Below are 21096 nucleotides of genomic sequence, written 5' to 3'. Positions count from 1 at the left end.
AGAGGGCGTGTCCGTGGCGGCCTGACAAATTTCGATGCTTCGCCATGAAAAAGGAAGTTGTTATAACTCAGGCATAAAATGTCCGATCTGCCCCAAACTTCACATGTGTGATAACACTCCTGACCTGATGACATCTATATGTCCATATTCAGTTATAGTCATAGCGCCACCTGCTGGCAACAGGAAGTGTCATGCTGTACTCTGCAACAAACTCCTTCTAGAGATTTATACAGATCAACACCAAAATCGGTCGGTCTAATATAAAGGCTTTAGTGATGTTTATTTGCGAAGATCTTGAGTTTTCGTTGAAGGGCGTGTCCGTGGCGGCCTGACAAATTTCGAGGTCTCGCCATGGATGTAAAACTTGTTATAACTCAGCCATAAAATGTCCGATTTGCCTCAAACTTCACATATTCGATAAGAGTCCTGGCCTGAACAAATCTGAAGGCCAACATTCTATTATAATCACAGCGCCACCTGTTGGCAACAGGAAATGACTTGTAGCAAACTCCTCCTAGAGATTTAATGATATCAACTTTATATTTGCTCAGTCTGATCTAGAGGCCTTAGAGATGTTAAATTGTGAAGATCTTGAGTTTTCGTTAAAGGGCGTGTCCGTGGCGGCGTCACAAAGTTTGATGTTTCGCCATGTACATAGAAGTTGTTATAACTCAGCCATAAAATGTCCGATCTGCCTCAAACTTCACAGGTTTTGTAAGAGTCCTGGCCTGAAGACACCTAAAGGCCAATATTCAGATATTATCATAGCGCCACCTGTTGGCAGCAGGATATATCATATCTTTCACTAACTCAAACATACCAAGGTCAATCTGCACCAAACTTCATATGTTTGATGAAAGTGCCAGCCTGAACACATCTACATGCCAATAGTCAGTTATAGGCATAGCGCCACCAGCTGGCAGCAGGAAATTTGGCACATTTAAGTGACTTTGACATAATTTTTCCTATTTTTACCGGATTAAATGCATACTGCCCACCATTAGCTGTGTTCCAAAAGCCACCGGTCGGCGGTGAGCCCGTGTGCGAGGGCCCGTTCATCGCTGCTTGCAGCTTTAATTCTTCTTCTTCTTCTTCTTCTTCTTCTTCTTCTTCTTCTTCTTCTTCTTCTTCTCCAAAGTGAAAAGTCTTTTTGAGGGCCTAAACATGCCCAAAAACTCACAAAACTTTGCACACGCATCAGACCTGGCGAAAATTTACATCTGATATGGTTTTCAAAAGTGGGTGTGGCAAAATGGCTCGATAGCGCCACCTATAAAATTTCAACGGAGTGCCCCTCGAGCTACGTTTCATGTACATGTACGAAACTCGGAACACATATGTAACACACCAATACCTACAAAAAAGTCTCCTGGTGCAACATCCGAAACCCAACAGGAAGTCCGTTATATTGAATTTCCTGTATGATTTTTGTGCAGTTTTTGCCATTTTCAGGCCTCATACTTTAACGAACTCCTCCTACAGTTTTTATCCGATCATCTTCAAATTTGCTGAGTGTCATCATGAGGCCTTTGCGATGTTAAATTGCGAAGCTTTAGAGTTTTTGTCGAAGGGCGTGTCCGTGGCGGCCGGACAAACTTTGATGTTTCGCCATGAAAAAGGAAGTTGCTACAACTCAGGCATACGATGTCCGATCTGCCTCAAACTTCACATGTTTGATGACAGTCTGGTCCTGAACACACATCAGTGCCCATATTCAGTTATAGTCATAGCGCCACCTGCTGACAACAGGAAATGACATGTTTAACACTGTTACGGACTCCTAGAAACATATTGAAAAGCGTTAACAAGTCTTAAATAGGCTAGCAACATGCTACAAACATGCTAAAACATGCTAGCAACACTTAGCTAAGAGCTAAAGCATGCTATTAATACAAATACAAAAGGAAATTGCTGTAACTCATGTATATAATGTTGAATCTGACCCAAACTTAATATTCAACATGCTACAAAAATAATAAAGCATGCTAGCAACACTTAGCTAATATGTTAAAGCATGCTAATAATACAATGAAACAGGAAGTTACTCTAACTCAGGCATACAATGTCCAATCAGCCCCAAACTTAACATGTTTGATTAGAATCCTGGCCTAAACACACGCCAATGCCCGTATTCAGTTATAGTCATAGCGCCACCAGCTGGTAACAGGAAGCCACATGTTTAATACTGTTGTGGATGCCTAGCAACATTTTAAAAAATTCAACAACTGTTAAACAGGGTAGCAACATGCTAGAAACATGCTATAACATGTTAGCAACATTTAGCTAAGTGCTAAAGCATACTCTTAATGCAATGAAACAGGAAGTTACTCTAACTCAGGCATGCAATGTCCAATCAGCCCCAAACTTCACATGTTTGATAACAGTCCTGACCTTAAGATTTCTACATGCCAATATTCAGTTATAGTTATAGCGCCACCTACTGTCAACAGGAAGTGAAATGTTTAACACTGTGACACACTATTGGCAACACACTAAAAAAGCCATTGAGTGCTAAACTAGTTTAAAACGTACCCAAACATGCTAGCAGCACTTACTTAGTGCTAAAGCATGTTGTTAAAGACATAAAACAGGAAGTTACTGTAACTCAGGCATGCAATGTCCAATCAGCCCCAAACTTCACATGTTTGATAAGACTCCTGGCCTGAAGATATATACATGCTCATATTCAGTTATAATCACAGCGCCACCTGCTGACAACAGGAAGTGATATTTAATGGTATTACGGACTCCTAGCAACATATTAAAAAGCGTTAGCAAGTTTTAAATAGGCTAGCATCATGCTAGAATCATGTTAAAACATGCTAGCAACACTTAGCTAAGAGCTAAAGCATGATATTAATACAAAGAAAAATAAGTGTAACTCATGCATACAATGTCCAATCTGACCCAAGCTTAATATGTTTGATAAGAGTCCTGGTCTGAACACAAGCCCATGCCTATATTCAGTTATAGTCATAGTGCCACCTGCTGGCAACAGAAAGTCACATGTTTAATACCGATGTGGATGCCCAGCAACATTTTAAAAATATCAACAAGTGTTAAATAGGGTAGCAACATGCTAGAAACATGTTAGCAACATTTAGCTAAGTGCTAAAGCATACTCTTAATGCAATGAAACAGGAAGTTACTGTAACTCAGGCATGCAATGTCCAATCAGCCCCAAACTTAATATGTTTGATAAGAGTCCTGGCCTGAATACATTTACATGCCAATATTTAGTTATAGTCATAGCGCCACCAGCTGGCAACAGCAAATTACTTGTTTTACACTAACTTAAGAATGCAATGTACAATTTGCACCAAACTTGACATGATTGCCAATAGTCCTGGCCTGAAGACATCTAAAAGCCAATATTTTGTAATAGCGCCACCTGTTGGTAGCAGGATATGTCATGACTTACACTCAAGCATGCCATGTTCAATCTTCACCAAACTTCATATGTTTGATAAAAGCGCCGGCCTGAACACATCTGCATGCCAATATTCAGTTATAGGCATAGCGCCACCAGCTGGCAGCAGGAAGATTGGCACATATCAATGACTTTGACATATTCCTCCTACATTTACTGTGTTAATAGCATAGTGCCCACCATTCGCCACCGATCGGCGGTGAGCCCGAGTGCGAGGGCCCTACCATCGCTGCTTGCAGCTTTAATTAGGGCCCGAGCACCGATGGTGTGAGGACCCTATTGAATCTGCTCCGTTTATTATTATTATTATTATTCTTCTTCTTATCCGGAATGAATCGCTTTTTTGAGGGCCTAAACATACCCGAAAACTAACGAAACTTTGCACACACATCAGACCTGGCGAAAATGGACGTCTGATATGGGTTGCAGAAGTGGGTGTGGCAAAATGGCTCGACAGCGCCACCTTTAGACGTTCAGCGGTGTGCGCTTTCAGCTGTGATTCACGTACATGCACCGAAATCGGTACACACATGTAACTCACCAATACCTACAAAAAAGCCTCTTGGAACAAAATCCGGAACCCAACAGGAAGTCGGTTAATATTAATATTCTCAGCAAAATCTGAAGACACCTAAAGGCCAATATTCAGATATTATCATAGTGCCACCTGTTGGCAGCAGGATATATCGTGTCTTTCACTAACTCAAACATACCAAGGTCAATCTGCACCAAACTTCATATGATTGATGAAAGTGGTGGCCTGAACACATCTACATGCCAATAATCAGTTATATGCATAGCACCACCAGCTGGCAGCAGGTAATTTGGCACATTTAAGTGACTTTGATCTATTTTTCCTACATTTACTGTATTAAAAGCATACTGCCCACCGTTTGCTGTGTTCCTAAAGCCACTGGTCGGCGGTGAGCCCGTGTGCGAGGGCCCGTTCATCGCTGCTTGCAGCTTTAATTATTATTATTATTATTCTTATCCGGAATGAATCGCATTTTTGAGGGCCTAAACATACCCGAAAACTAACAAAACTTTGCACACACATCAGACCTGGCGAAAATGGACATCTGATATGGGTTGCAGAAGTGGGTGTGGCAAAATGGCTCAATAGCGCCACCTTTACACGTTCCGCGGTGTGCGCATTCAGCTGTGATTATCGTACATGCACAAAAATCGGTACACATATGTAACACCAATACCTACAAAAAAGCCTCTTGAGATAAAATCCGAAACCCAACAGGAAGTCGGTTATTATTAATCTTCTCAGCAAAATTTGTGTCATTTTTGCCATTTTCAGGTGTCATACTTGAACGAACTCCTCCTAGAGATTTATTCCGATCAACACCAAATTTGGTGAGTCTAATCTAAAGCCCTTTGTGACGTTAAATTGTGAAGATCTAGAGTTTTCATCAGAGGGCGTGTCCGTGGCGGCCTCGCAAATTTAGATGTTTCGCCATGAAAAAGGAAGTTGCTATAACTCAGGCATACAATGTCCGATCTGTCCCAAACTTCTCATGTGTGATAACACTCCTGACCTGAAGACATCTACATGCCCATATTCAGTTATAGTCATAGCGCCACCTGCTGGCAACAGGAAGTGTCATGTTGTACTCTGCAACAAACTCCTCCTAGAAATTTATACAGATCAACACCAAAATCGGTCAGTCTAATATAAAGGCTTTAGTGATGTTAAATTGTGAAGATCTTGAGTTTTCGTTGAAGGGCGTGTCCGTGGCGGCCTGACAAATTTCGAGTTCTCGCCATGGATATAAAACTTGTTATAACTCAGCCATAAAATGTCCAATTAGCCTCAAACTTCACATATTCGATAAGAGTCCTGGCCTGAACACATCTGAAGGCCAATATTCTATTATAATCACAGCGCCACCTGTTGGCAACAGGAAATGACTTGTATCAAACTCCTCCTAGAGATTTAATGATATCAACATTATATTTGGTCAGTCTGATCTAGAGGCCTTAGAGATGTTCTCAACAAAATTTGTGTCATTTTTGCCATTTTCAGGCGTCGTACTTGAACGAACTCCTCCTAGAGATTTATTCGGATCAACGCCAAATTTGCAGAGTCTATTCTAAAGCCCTTTGTGACGTTAAATTGTGAAGATCTAGAGTATTCATCAGAGGGCGTGTCCGTGGCGGCCTCGCAAATTTCGATGTTTCGCCATGAAAAAGGAAATAACTCAGGCATACAATGTCCGATCTGTCCCAAACTTCTCATGTGTGATAACACTCCTGACCTGATGACATCTACATGCCCATATTCAGTTTTACTCATAGCGCCACCTGCTGGCAACAGGAAGTGTCATGCTGTATTCTGCAACAAACTCCTCCAAGAGATTTAATCAGATCAACACCAAAATTGGTCAGTCTAATAAAAAGGCTTTAGTGATGTTAAATTGTGAAGATCTTGAGTTTTCGTTGAAGGGCGTGTCCGTGGCGGCCTGACAAATTTCGAGGTCTCGCCATGGATATAAAACTTATTATAACTCAGCCATAAAATGTCCGATTTGCCTCAAACTTCCCATGTTTGATAAGAGTCCTGGCCTGAACCAATCTGAAGGCAAATATTCTATTAAAATCACAGCGCCACCTGTTGGCATCAGGAAATGACTTGTACCAAACTCCTCCTAGAGATTTAATGATATCAACATTATATTTGGACAGTCTGATCTAGAGGCCTTAGAGATGTTAAATTGTGAAGATCTTGAGTTTTCGTCAAAGGGCGTGTCCTTGGTGGCCTGACAAAGTTTGATGTTTCGCCATGGACATAGAAGTTGTTATAACTCAGCCATAAAATGTCCGATCTGCCTCAAACTTCACATGTTTGGTAAAAGTCCTGGCCTGAAAACATCTAAAGGCAAATATTCAGATATTATCATAGCGCCACCTATTGGCAGTAGGATATATCATATCTTGCACTAACTCAAACATACCAAGGTCAATCTGCACCAAACTTCATATGTTTGATGAAAGTGCTGGCCTGAACACATCTACATGCCAATAATCAGTTATAGGCATAGCGTCACCAGCTGGCAGCAGGAAGTTTGACACATTTAAGTGACTTTGATCTATTTTTCCTACATTTAATGTATTAAAAGCATACTGCCCACCGTTTGCTGTTTTCCTAAAGCCACGGGTCGGTGGTGAGCCCGGGTGCGAGGGCCCGTTCATCGCTGCTTGCAGCTTTAATTATTATTAGGGCCCGAGCACCGATGGTGTGAGGACCCTATTGAATCTGCTCCGTTTATTATTATTATTATTATTAGGGCCCGAGCACCGATGGTGTGAGGACCCTATTGAATCTGCTCCGTTTATTATTATTATTATTATTATTATTATTCTTATCCGGAATGAATCGCATTTTTGAGGGCTTAAACATACCCGAAAACTAACAAAACTTTGCACACACATCAGACCTGGCGAAAATGGACATCTGATATGGGTTGCAGAAGTGGGTGTGGCAAAATGGCTCAATAGCGCCACCTTTACACGTTCCGCGGTGTGCGCATTCAGCTGTGATTATCGTACATGCACAAAAATCGGTACACATATGTAACACACCAATACCTACAAAAAAGCCTCTTGAGATAAAATCCGAAACCCAACAGGAAGTCGGTTATTATTAATTTTCTCAGCAAAATTTGTGTCATTTTTGCCATTTTCAGGTGTCATACTTGAACGAACTCCTCCTAGAGATTTATTCGGATCAACACCAAATTTGGTGAGTCTAATCTAAAGCCCTTTGTGACGTTAAATTGCGAAGATCTAGAGTTTTCATCGGAGGGCGTGTCCGTGGCGGCCTCGCAAATTTCGATGTTTCGCCATGAAAAAGGAAGTTGCTATAACTTAGGCATAAAATGTCCGATCTGTCCCAAACTTCACATGTGTGATAACACTCCTGACCTGAAGACATCTACATGCCCATATTCAGTTATAGTCATAGCGCCACCTGCTGGCAACAGGAAGTGTCATGTTGTACTCTGCAACAAACTCCTCCTAGAAATTTATACAGATCAACACCAAAATCTGTCAGTCTAATATAAAGGCTTTAGTGATGTTAAATTGCGAAGATCTTGAGTTTTCGTTGAAGGGCGTGTCCGTGGCGGCCTGACAAATTTCGAGTTCTCGCCATGGATATAAAACTTCTTATAACTCAGCCATAAAATGTCCAATAAGCCTCAAACTTCACATATTCGATAAGAGTCCTGGCCTGAACACATCTGAAGGCCAATATTCTATTATAATCACAGCGCCACCTGTTGGCAACAGGAAATGACTTGTATCAAACTCCTCCTAGAGATTTAATGATATCAACATTATATTTGGTCAGTCTGATCTAGAGGCCTTAGAGATGTTAAATTGCGAAGATCTTGAGTTTTCGTCAAAGGGCGTGTCCGTGGTGGCCTGACAAAATTTGACGTTTCGCCATGGACATAGAAGTTGTTATAACTCAGCCATAAAATATCCGATCTGCCTCAAACTTCACAGGTTTGTTAAGAGTCCTGGCCTGAAGACATCTAAAGGCCAATATTCAAATATTATCATAGCGCCACCTGTTGGCAGCAGGATATATCATATCTTTCACTAACTCAAACATACCAAGGTCGATCTGCACCAAACGTCATATGTTTGATGAAAGTGCTGGCCTGAACACATCTACATGCCAATAATCAGTTATAGGCATAGCGCCACCAGCTGGCAGCAGAAAGTTTGGCACATTTAAGTGACTTTGATCTATTTTTCCTACATTTACTGTATTAAAAGCATACTGCCCACCGTTTGATGTTTTCCTAAAGCCACCGGTCGGCGGTGAGCCCGGGTGCGAGGGCCCGTTCATCGCTGCTTGCAGCTTTAATTATTATTATTCTTCTTATCCGGAATGAATCGCATTTTTGAGGGCCTAGACATACCCGAAAACTAACGAAACTTCGCACACACATCAGACCTGGCGAAAATGGACGTCTGATATGGGTTGCAGAAGTGGGTGTGGCAAAATGGCTCAATAGCGCCACCTTTACACGTTCCGCGGTGTGCGCATTCAGCTGTGATTATCGTACATGCACAAAAATCGGTACACACATGTAGCACACCAATACCTACAAAAAAGCCTCTTGAGATAAAATCCGAAACCCAACAGGAAGTCGGTTATTATTAATTTTCTCAGCAAAATTTGTGTCATTTTTGCCATTTTCAGGTGTCATACTTGAACGAACTCCTCCTAGAGATTTATTCCGATCAACACCAAATTTGGTGAGTCTAATCTAAAGCCCTTTGTGACGTTAAATTGTGAAGATCTAGAGTTTTCATCGGAGGGCGTGTCCGTGGCGGCCTCGTAAATTTCGATGTTTCGCCATGAAAAAGGAAGTTGCTATAACTTAGGCATAAAATGTCCGATCTGTCCCAAACTTCACATGTGTGATAACACTCCTGACCTGAAGACATCTACATGCCCATATTCAGTTATAGTCATAGCGCCACCTGCAGGCAACAGGAAGTGTCATGCTGTACTCTACAACCAACTCCTCCTAGAGATTTATACAGATCAACTCCAAAATCGGTCAGTCTAATATAAAGGCCTTAGTGAGGTTAAATTGTGAAGATCTTGAGTTTTCGGTAAAGGGCGTGTCCGTGGCGGCCTGACAAAGTTTGATGTTTTGCCATGGACATAGAAGTTGTTATAACTCAGCCATAAAATGTCCGATTTGCCTCAAACTTCACATATTCGATAAGAGTCCTGGCCTGAACACATCTGAAGGCCAATATTCTATTATAATTACAGCGCCACCTGTTGGCAACAGGAAATGACTTGTATCAAACTCCTCCTAGAGGTTTAATGATATCAACATTATATTTGGTCAGTCTGATCTAGAGGCCTTAGAGATGTTAAATTGCGAAGATCTTGAGTCTTCAGTAAAGGGCGTGTCTGTGGCGGCGTGACAAAGTTTGATGTTTCGCCATGGACATAGAAGTTGTTATAACTCAGCCATAAAATGTCCGATCTGCCTCAAACTTCACAGGTTTGTTAAGAGTCCTGGCCTGAAGACACCTAAAGGCCAATATTCAGATATTATCATAACGCCACCTGTTGGCAGCAGGATATATCATATCTTTCACTAACTCAAACATACCAAGGTCAATCTGCACCAAACTTCATGTGTTTGATGAAAGTGGTGGCCTGAACACATCTACATGCCAATAATCAGTTATAGGCATAGCGCCACCAGCTGGCAGCGGGAAATTTGGCACATTTAAGTGACTTTGACATATTTCTACTATTTTTACTGTATTAAAAGCATACTGCCCAACGTTTGCTGTTTTACTAAAGCCACTGGTCGGCGGTGAGCCCGGGTGCGAGGGCCCGTTCATCGCTGCTTGCAGCTTTAATTATTATTATTATTCTCCAAAATGAATCGCATTTTTGAGGGCTTAGACATACCCGAAAACTCATGAAACTTTGCACACACATCAAACCTGGCGAAAATTTACGTCTGATATGGGTTTCAGAAGTGGGTGTGGCAAAATGGCTCAACAGCGCCACCTTTAGACGTTCAGTGGTGTGCGCTTTCAGCTGTGATTCACGTACATGCACGGAAATCGGGACACACATGTAACACACCAATACCTACAAAAAAGCCTCTTGGAGCAAAATCCGGAACCCAACAGGAAGTCGGTTAATATTAATATTCTCAACAAAATTTGTGTCATTTTTGCCATTTTCAGGCGTCGTACTTGAACGAACTCCTCCTAGAGATTTATTCGGATCAACGCCAAATTTGCAGAGTCTAGTCTAAAGCCCTTTGTGACGTTAAATTGTGAAGATCTAGAGTTTTCATCGGAGGGCGTGTCCATGGCGGCCTCGCAAATTTCGATGTTTCGCCATGAAAAAGGAAGTTGCTATAACTCAGGCATACAATGTCCGATCTGTCCCAAACTTCTCATGTGTGATAACACTCCTGACCTGATGACATCTACATGCCCATATTCAGTTTTACTCATAGCGCCACCTGCTGGCAACAGGAAGTGTCATGCTGCACTCTGCAACAAACTCTTCCAAGAGATTTAATCAGATCAACACCAAAATCGGTCAGTCTAATAAAAAGGCTTTAGTGATGTTAAATTGCGAAGATCTTGAGTTTTTGTTGAAGGGCGTGTCCGTGGCGGCCTGACAAATTTCGAGGTCTCGCCATGGATATAAAACTTGTTATAACTCAGCCATTAAATGTTCGATTTGCCTCAAACTTCACATGTTCGATAAGAGTCCTGGCCAGAAAACATCTGAAGGCCAATATTCTATTATAATCACAGCGCCACCTGTTGGCAACAGGAAATGACTTGTAGCAAACTCCTCCTAGAGATTTAATGATATCAACATTATATTTGGTCAGTCTGATCTAGAGGCCTTGGAGATGTTAAATTGCGAAGATCTTGAGTTTTCGTTATAGGGCGTGTCTGTGGCGGTGTGACAAAGTTTGATGTTTCGCCATGGACATAGAAGTTGTTATAACTCAGCCATAAAATGTCTGATCTGCCTCAAACTTCACAGGTTTGGTAAGAGTCCTGGCCTGAAGATACCTAATGGCCAATATTCAGATTTTATCATAGCGCCACCTGTTGGCAGCAGGATATATCCTATCTTTCACTAACTCAAACATACCAAGGCCAATCTGCACCAAACTTCATATGTTTGATAAAAGTGCTGGCCTGAACACATCTACATGCCAATAATCAGTTATAGGCATAGCGCCACCAGCTGGCAGCAGGAAATTTGGCACTTTTAAGTGACTTTCACATATTTCTCCTATTTTTACTGTATTAAAAGCATACTGCCCACCATTAGCTGTGTTCCTAAAGCCACCGGTCGGCGGTGAGCCCGTGTGCGAGGGCCCGTTCATCGCTGCTTGCAGCTTTAATTAGGGCCCGAGCACTACAGTGCGAGGACCCTATTGGAATTGCTCCGTTTATTAGGGCCCGAGCCCAAAAGGGCGAAGGCCCTATTGTTCTTCTAAGGATTCTTATTTGTTTTTTTTTTTTTTTTTTTTTTTTTTTTTTTTCAACCGTTGGGGCACTTTTGGGGGCCTTAACATACTCAAAAACTCTTGAAAATTTGCACACACGTCGGAATCTGCCGTCGTCCGGACGCCACAGAGGCTGGGACCCGGGCGTGGTTCAGGGCCTCTACAGCGCCCCCTGGAACACAGTTTGAAAACTTGATGTACTGCGCACACATACTTGCACGTACTCATATGAAACTCGGTACACATATAGAACTCATCGAGCTGAACAACTTTTGTACTCTATGTCATGGGCTCCACGCAACAGGAAGTGAGATATTTAGGGCTGTTTAAAAAGCGCATGCTCTGGAATTTAACGTACTCCTCCCAGGAATTCCATGGGATTGTCACCAAACTCGGTCAGCATGATCTCAAGACATTGGGGACGCTAAATTGCGAGGAGATTTTTGATATCTCGAACGGTTTGGCCGTGGCAAGGCGACAAAGTTATGGCGAGAAATGAGAAACAGGAAGTGTCTAATAACTGTTGCACACATTGCCTGATTCTGATGAAACTTCACCAGTTTGTTCCTTGTATGATGCCGATTCCATAAATGTGACTATTATGAGTCAAAGTTATAGCGCCACCAACTGGCAGCAGGAAACGTGTCATTTTCAAAATGCTTTGAAATCAGCCTCTTAATTTTACTCGATTTTCTTTAAACTTCATCAAAATCATGTCAAAACACGGCCGATAAGAATATGTAAAGGGGTCGATGATAAATCAAATGCTGTTGCCATGGCAACGTGTCAAACTTTAAAATTACATTCCTGTCTTTTCGAGGCAGATAACATGCTTAGAATTTCATGAAACTCAACACACACATCAATATTAATGATAGTTAGACACTGGCAAAAGGTCATAAATGGGCGTGGAGCAGGCACTCTATAGCGCCATCTTTTGACAAAAGTTGGGGGGTTAGTTTTTCCTACAGTCACCAAACTCTGTACATATATTGTTCTCATCAATCTGGACAACTTTCTAAATCAAACTCATTAGCTAAGACCAACAGAAAGCCGGCTATTTTGATTTGAAGGTGGATTTTTTGAAAAATCAGGTAGTAAACAAATTCACACTACTCCTAAGAACAACCAGCTGTTCACACCAAACTTTTTTAACATGAAGAGAAGATTCTGAAGATGTTAAATTGCGAGCGGATTTTGGATATCTTGAACGGTGTTGACGTGGTGATTTTTTAAAGATGTAGTAAAAAACATAACCCTAATTTTTTATATCTTTAAAGTGCAGCATCCAAACTCTTTAAAACTTTTTTCACACAGACATCTAATCATTCTGAGCAAGTGCTGGAAATATTAATTTTATACAAGCTTCAATGAATTAAAGAAAATTAAAAAAATAACTCAGAAACCTGCTGTCACTCTGGTGAATGTCTCTACAGTATGTGTGTGCGTTCAGTCAGGCACAGAGAAGCTCATTATTGCAGGGGGGAGGGGTGAGAGGCAGAGAGGGTGACAGAGTAGAGAGCCATCCTACAGACCATCTTTGAACAAAAAATGCACATATGTAGTGTAATTACATAAATATGTCTGATCTTTGAGAGTCTGATATTTTGAGAAAATATAAAGGGTCACTAAGTCTTTCATTGTTCGTATTTTGCAGTTGTTGTTTTTTATTTATTTTTTACTTAACTGTACCATGAACTTGTCCTATTCAGTCACATAGCAAAAGATTTTAAAAAATACAACTTTTTAGCATGATCAATTTATCTTCATTGATAGACAATATTTACATAGTGTTATTTATTGAATATAAAATAATAATAATAAAAAATTAATACAAACTTTGACAACAAAACAAACGTTACTGTTATCTCTTCAAAACATCTGAAAACCATCATTTTAAGATCTTTTATATATATATATATATCACCCCGTTAAAATACTCAACTTGATTTTTAAAGATATTTTGAAAGAAAGCGTTTATAGAGCACTTTATTGTGTATTGCTGTACACCCACATGAACTGTGTTCATGTTCATGTTAATTCACAGTACATAAACTTTATATGAATACTTTTTTTTAGCTTAATATTAATTAACATTAATAAATGCTATTTATTTATTGGTCATGTTAACTGATATAGTTAATTTTAACAAATGAAACTGGATGGCAACATTTTATATTTTGTGTGTATGTGTCTGTGTGTTGATTTTAAAGTGTAACCCTTTCAATTCTGTAAACTTAAAATCCAAACTAGCAGATGGTTACTGTGAATGCATGTGTCAACTGGGCACCGTCTTCCTTATTGATTCTTAGTTATGACAAAAATTGATTTTATACAAAAATATATTATATAAAAATTGTTCAGATAGGTAACAATGACATTTAAGCAGAAGTGGTGGATGTAAAGGAAGCAATAATAACATTTTGCTATCATCATGAATTACATGTTCTTATCATCATCAGAAAATAGGGAATTTGTAGCATACTGGTTCACAGTTGGCATCTATCTGAAGTCCTTGCATTGATTGCATTTAATTAAATCAACATTATATTTTGTCAGTCTGATCTTGAGGCCTTAGAGATGTTAAATTGTGAAGATCTTGAGTTTTCATTAAAGGGCATGTCCGTGGTGGCCTGACAAAGTTTGATGTTTCTGCATAGACATAGAAGTGGTTATAACTTAGCCTGAAAATGTCTGATCTGCCACAAAATTCACAGGTTTGGTAAGAGTCCTGGCCTGAAGACACCTAAAGACCAATATTCAGATATTATCATAGCCCCACCTGTTGGCAGCAGGATATCTCATATATTTCACTAACTCAAACATACCAAGGTCAATCTGCACCAAACTTCATATGTTTGATAATAGTGCTGGCCTGAACACATCTACATGCCAATAATCAGTTATAGGCATAGCGCCACCAGCTGGCAGCGGCAAGTTTGGCACATTTAAATGACTTATGACATATTTTTTCTATAATTACTGTATTAAAAGCATACTGCCCACCGTTTGCTGTTTTCCTGAAGCCACCGGTCGGCGGTGAGCCCGGGTGCGAGGGCCCGTTCAACGCTGCTCGCAGCTTTAATTAGGGCCCGAGCCCAAAAGGGCGAAGGCCCTATTGTTCTTCTAAGGGTTATTATTTTTTTTTTTTTTTCTTTTTTTCAAACTTCCGGGCACTTTTGGGGGCCTTAACATACTCAAAAACTCTTGAAAATTTGCACACACGTCGGAATCTGCGGCCATCAGGACGCCAAAGAGGCTGGGACCCGGGCGTGGTTCAGGGCCTCTACAGCGCCCCCTGGAACACAGTTTGAAAACTTGATGTACTGCGCACACATACTTGCATGTATTGATATGAAACTCGGTACACATATAGATCTCACTGAGCCAAACAACTTTTGTACTCTATGTCATGGGCTCCACGCAACAGGAAGTGGGATATTTAGGGCTGTTTAAAAAGCGCATGCTCTGGAATTTAACGTACTCCTCCCAGGAATTCCATGGGATTGTCACCAAACTCGGTCAGCATGATCTCAAGACATTGGGGACGCTAAATTGCGAGGAGATTTTTGATATCTCGAACGGTTTGGCCGTGGCAAGGCGACAAAGTTATGGCGAGAAATGAGAAACAGGAAGTGTCTAATAACTGTTGACCACATTGCCTGATTCTGATGAAACTTCACCAGTTTGTTCGTTGTATGATGCCGATTCCATAAATGTGACTATTATGAGTCAAAGTTATAGCGCCACCAACTGGCAGCAGGAAGTGTGTCATTTTCAAAATGCTTTGATATCAGCCTCTTAATTTTACTCGATTTTCTTTAAACTTCATCAAAATCATGTCAAAACACGGCCGATAAGAATATGTAAAGGGGTCGATGATAAATTGAATGCTGTTGCCATGGCAACATGTCAAACTTTAAAATTAGATTCCTGTCTTTTCGAGGCAGTTAACATGCTTAGAATTTCATGAAACTCAACACACACATCAATATTTATGATAGTTAGACACTGGCAAAAGGTCATAAATGGGTGTGGAGCAGGCACTCTATAGCGCCATCTTTTGACAAAAGTTGGGGGGTTAGTTTTTCCTACAGTCACTAAACTCTGTACATATATTAATCTCATCAATTTGGACAACTTTCTAAATCAAACTCATTAGCTGAGACCAACAGGAAGCCGGCTATTTTGATTTGAATGTGGATTTTTGGAAAAATCAGGCTGTAAACAAATGCACACTACTTCTAAGAACAACCAGCTGTTCACACCAAACTTTTTTAACATGAAGAGAATATTCTGAAGATGTTAAATTGCGACCGGATTTTGGATATCTTGAACGGGGTGGACGTGGTGATTTTTTAAAGATATAGTAAAAAATATTTTTATATCTTTAAAGTGCAGCATCCAAACTCTTTAAAACTTTTTTCACACAGAGATCTAATCATTCTGAGCAAGTGCTGGAAATAAAAAATGTATACAAGCTTCTATGAATTAAAGAAAATTTAAAAAAGAACTCAGAAACCTGCTGTCACTCTGGTGAATGTCTCTACAGTATGTGTGTGCGTTCAGTCAGGCACAGAGAAGCTCATTATTGCAGGGGGGAGGGGTGAGAGGCAGAGAGGGTGACAGAGTAGAGAGCCATCCTACAGACCATCTTTGAACAAAATGCACATACTGTATGTAGTGTAATTACATAAATATGTCTGATCTTTGAGAGTCTGATATTTTGAGAAAATATAAAGGGTCACTAAGTCTTTCATTGTTCATTTTTTGCAGTTGTTGTTTTTTATTTATTTTTTACTTAACTGTACCATGAACTTGTCCTATTCAGTCACATAGCAAAAGATTTTAAAAAATACAACTTTTTAGCATGATCAATTTATCTTCATTGATAGACAATATTTACATAGTGTTATTTATTGAATATAAAATCATAATAATAAAAAATTAAGACAAACTTTGACAACAAAACAAACGTTACTGTTATCTCTTCAAAACATCTGAAAACCATAATTTTAAGATCAGTTATATATATGTATCACCCCGTTAAAATACTTTATATATATATATATTTTTAAAGATATTTTGAAAGAATGAAGCGTTTATAGAGCACTTTATTGTGTATTGCTGTACACCCACATGAACTGTGTTCATGTTCATGTTAATTCACAGTACATAAACTTTATATGAATACTTTTTTTAGCTTAATATTAATTAACATTAATAAATGCTATTTATTTATTGGTCATGTTAACTGTTATAGTTAATTTTAACAAATGAAACTGGATGGCAACATTTTATATTTTGTGTGTATGTGTCTGTGTGTTGATTTTAAAGTGTAACCCTTTCAATTCTGTAAACTTAAAATCCAAACTAGCAGATGGTTACTGTGAATGCATGTGCCAACTGGGCACCGTCTTCCTTATTGATTCTTAGTTATGACAACAATTGATTTTATACAAAAATATATTATACAAAAATTGTACAGATAGGTAACAATGACATTTAAGCAGAAGTGGTGGATGTAAAGGAAGCAATAATAACATTTTGCTATCATCATGAATCATGTTCTTATCATCATTTGTAGCATACTGGTTCACAGTTGGCATTTGTCTGAAGTCCTTGCATTGATTGCATTTAGTTAAATCAACATTATATGTGGTCAGTCTGATCTTGAAGCCTTAGAGATGTTAAATTGTGAAGATCTTGAGTTTTCATTAAAGGGCATGTCCGTGGTGGCCTGACAAAGTTTGATGTTTCTGCATAGACATAGAAGTGGTTATAACTTAGCCTGAAAATGTCTGATCTGCCACAAAATTCACAGGTTTGGTAAGAGTCCTGGCCTGAAGACACCTAAAGACCAATATTCAGATATTATCATAGCGCCACCTGTTGGCAGCAGGATATCTCATATATTTCACTAACTCAAACATACCAAGGTCAATCTGCACCAAACTTCATATGTTTGATAATAGTGCTGGCCTGAACACATCTACATGCCAATAATCAGTTATAGGCATAGCGCCACCAGCTGGCAGCGGCAAGTTTGGCACATTTAAGTGACTTTGACATATTTCTCCTACATTTACTGTATTAAAAGCATACTGCCCACCGTTTGCTGTTTTCCTGAAGCCACCGGTCGGCGGTGAGCCCGGGTGCGAGGGCCCGTTCATCGCTGCTCGCAGCTTTAATTATTCTTCTTCTTCTTCTTCTCCAAAGTGAAAAGTCTTTTTGAGGGCCTAAACATGCCCGAAAACTCACGAAACTTTGCACACGCATCAGACCTGGCGAAAATTTACATCTGATATGGTTCTCAAAAGTGGGTGTGGCAAAATGGCTCGATAGCGCCACCTATAAAATTTCAACGGAGTGCCCCTCGAGCTACGTTTCATGTACATGTACTAAACTCGGTACACATATGTAACACACCAATACCTACAAAAAAGTCTCCTGGTGCAACATCCGAAACCCAACAGGAAGTCCGTTATATTGAATTTCCTGTACGATTTTTGTGCAGTTTTTGCCATTTTCAGGCCTCATACTTTAACGAACTCCTCCTACAGTTTTTATCCGATCATCTTCAAATTTGCTGAGTGTCATCATAAGGCCTTTGCGATGTTAAATTGCGAAGCTTTAGAGTTTTCGTCGAAGGGCGTGTCCGTGGCGGCCGGACAAACTTTGATGTTTCGCCATGAAAAAGGAAGTTGCTATAACTCAGGCATACGATGTCCGATCTGCCTCAAACTTCACATGTTTGATGACAGTCCGGTCCTGAACACACGTCAGTGCCCATATTCAGTTATAGTCATAGCGCCACCTGCTGACAACAGGAAATGACATGTTTAACACTGTTACGGACTCCTAGAAACATATTGAAAAGCGTTAACAAGTCTTAAATAGGCTAGCAACATGCTACAAACATGCTAGCAACATTTAGCTAAGAGCTAAAGCATGCTATTAATACAAATACAAAAGGAAATTGCTGTAACTCATGTATATAATGTTGAATCTGACCCAAACTTAATATTCAACATGCTACAAAAATAATAAAGCATGCTAGCAACACTTAGCTAATAAGCATGCTAATAATACAATGAAACAGGAAGTTACTCTAACTCAGGCATACAATGTCCAATCAGCCCCAAACTTAACATGTTTGATAAGAATCCTGGCCTAAACACACGCCAATGCCCGTATTCAGTTATAGTCATAGCGCCACCAGCTGGTAACAGGAAGCCACATGCTTAATACTGTTGTGGATGCCCAGCAACATTTAAAAAAAATTCAACAACTGTTAAAAAGGGTAGAAACATGTTAGAAACATGCTATAACATGTTAGCAACATTTAGCTAAGTGCTAAAGCATGCTCTTAATGCAATGAAACAGGAAGTTACTGTAAGTCAGGCATGCAATGTCCAATCAGCCCCAAACTTCACATGTTTGATTACAGTCGTGACCTGAAGATGTCTACATGCCAATATTCAGTTATAGTTATAGCGCCACCTACTGTCAACAGGAAGTGACATGTTTAACACTGTGACACACTATTAGCAACACACTAAAAAAGCCATTGAGTGCTAAACTAGTTCAAAACGTACTCAAACATGCTAGCAATACTTACTTAGTGCTAAAGCATGTTGTTAAAGACATAAAACAGGAAGTTACTGTAACTCAGGCATGCAATGTCCAATCAGCCCCAAACTTCACATGTTTGATAAGACTCCTGGCCTGAAGATATATACATGCCCATATTCAGTTATAGTCACAGCGCCACCTGCTGACAACAGGAAGTGATGTTTAATGGTGTTACGGACTCCTAGCAACATATTAAAAAGCTTTAGCAAGTTTTAAATAGGCTAGCATCATGCTAGAATCATGTTAAAACATGCTAGCAACACTTAGCTAAGAGCTAAAGCATGATATTAATACAAAGAAAAATAAGTGTAACTCATGCATACAATGTCCAATCTGACCCAAACTTAATATGTTTGATAAGAGTCCTGGTCTGAACACAAGCCCATGCCCATATTCAGTTATAGTCATAGTGCCACCAGCTGGCAACAGGAAGTCACATGTTTAATACTGTTGTGGATGCCAAGCAACATTTAAAAAATATCAACAAGTGTTAAATAGGGTAGCAACATGCTAGAAACATGTTACCAACATTTAGCTAAGTGCTAAAGCATACTCTTAATGCAATGAAACAGGAAGTTACTGTAACTCAGGCATGCAATGTCCAATCAGCCCCAAACTTAATATGTTTGATAAGAGTCCTGGCCTGAATACATTTACATGCCAGTATTTAGTTATAGTCATAGCGCCACCAGCTGGCAACATCAAATTACTTGTTTTACACTAACTTAAGCATGCAATGTACAATTTGCACCAAACTTGACATGTTTGCCAATAGTCCTGGCCTGAAGACATCTAAAAGCCAATATTTCTTAATAGCGCCACCTGTTGGGAGCAGGATATGTCATGACTTACACTCAAGCATGCCATGTTCAAGCTTCACCAAACTTCATATGTTTCTTGAAAGCACTGGCCTGAACACATCTGCATGCCAATATTCAGTTATAGGCATAGCGCCACCAGCTGGCAGCAGGAAGATTGGCACATATCAATGACTTTGACATATTCCTCCTACATTTACTGTGTTAATAGCATAGTGCCCACCATTCGCCACCGATCGGCGGTGAGCCCGAGTGCGAGGGCCCTACCATCGCTGCTTGCAGCTTTAATTAGGGCCCGAGCACCGATGGTGTGAGGACCCTATTGAATCTGCTCCGTTTATTATTAGGGCCCGAGCACCGATGGTGTGAGGACCCTATTGAATCTGCTCCGTTTATTATTATTATTATTATTATTATTATTATTATTATTATTATTATTATTCTTCTCCAAAGTGAATCGCATTTTAGAGGACCTAAACATTCCCGAAAACTCACAAAACTTTGCACACACATCAAACCTGGCGAAAATTTACGTCTGATTTGGGTTTCAGAAGTGGGTGTGGCAAAATGGCTCGACAGCGCCACCTTTAGACGTTCAGCAGTGTGCGCTTTCAGCTGTGATTCACGTACATGCACGGAAATCGGTACACACATGTAACACACCAAAACCTACAAAAAAGCCTCTTGGAGCAAAATCCGGAACCCAAAAGGAAGTCGATTAATATTAATATTCTCAACAAAATTTGTGTCATTTTTGCCTTTTTCAGGTGTCGTACTTGAACGAACTCCTCCTACAGATTTATTCGGATCAACGCCAAATTTGCTGAGTCTAGTCTAAAGCCCTTTGTGACGTTAAATTGTGAAGATCTAGAGTTTTCATCGGAGGGCGTGTCCGTGGCGGCCTCGCAAATTTCGATGTTTCGCCATGAAAAAGGAAGTTGCTATAACTTAGGCATAAAATGTCCGATCTGTCCCAAACTTCACATGTGTGATAACACTCCTGACCTGAAGACATCTACATGCCCATATTCAGTTATGGTCATAGCGCCACCTGCAGGCAACAGGAAGTGTCATGCTGTACTCTACAGCAAACTCCTCCTAGAGATTTATACAGATCAACTCCAAAATCGGTCAGTCTAATATAAAGGCCTTAGCGATGTTTAATTGT

The sequence above is a fragment of the Garra rufa genome, chromosome 7 (genome assembly GCF_049309525.1).
Source record: "Garra rufa chromosome 7, GarRuf1.0, whole genome shotgun sequence".
Classification (NCBI taxonomy): domain Eukaryota; kingdom Metazoa; phylum Chordata; class Actinopteri; order Cypriniformes; family Cyprinidae; genus Garra; species Garra rufa.
This window is presented reverse-complemented; position numbering follows the sequence as displayed.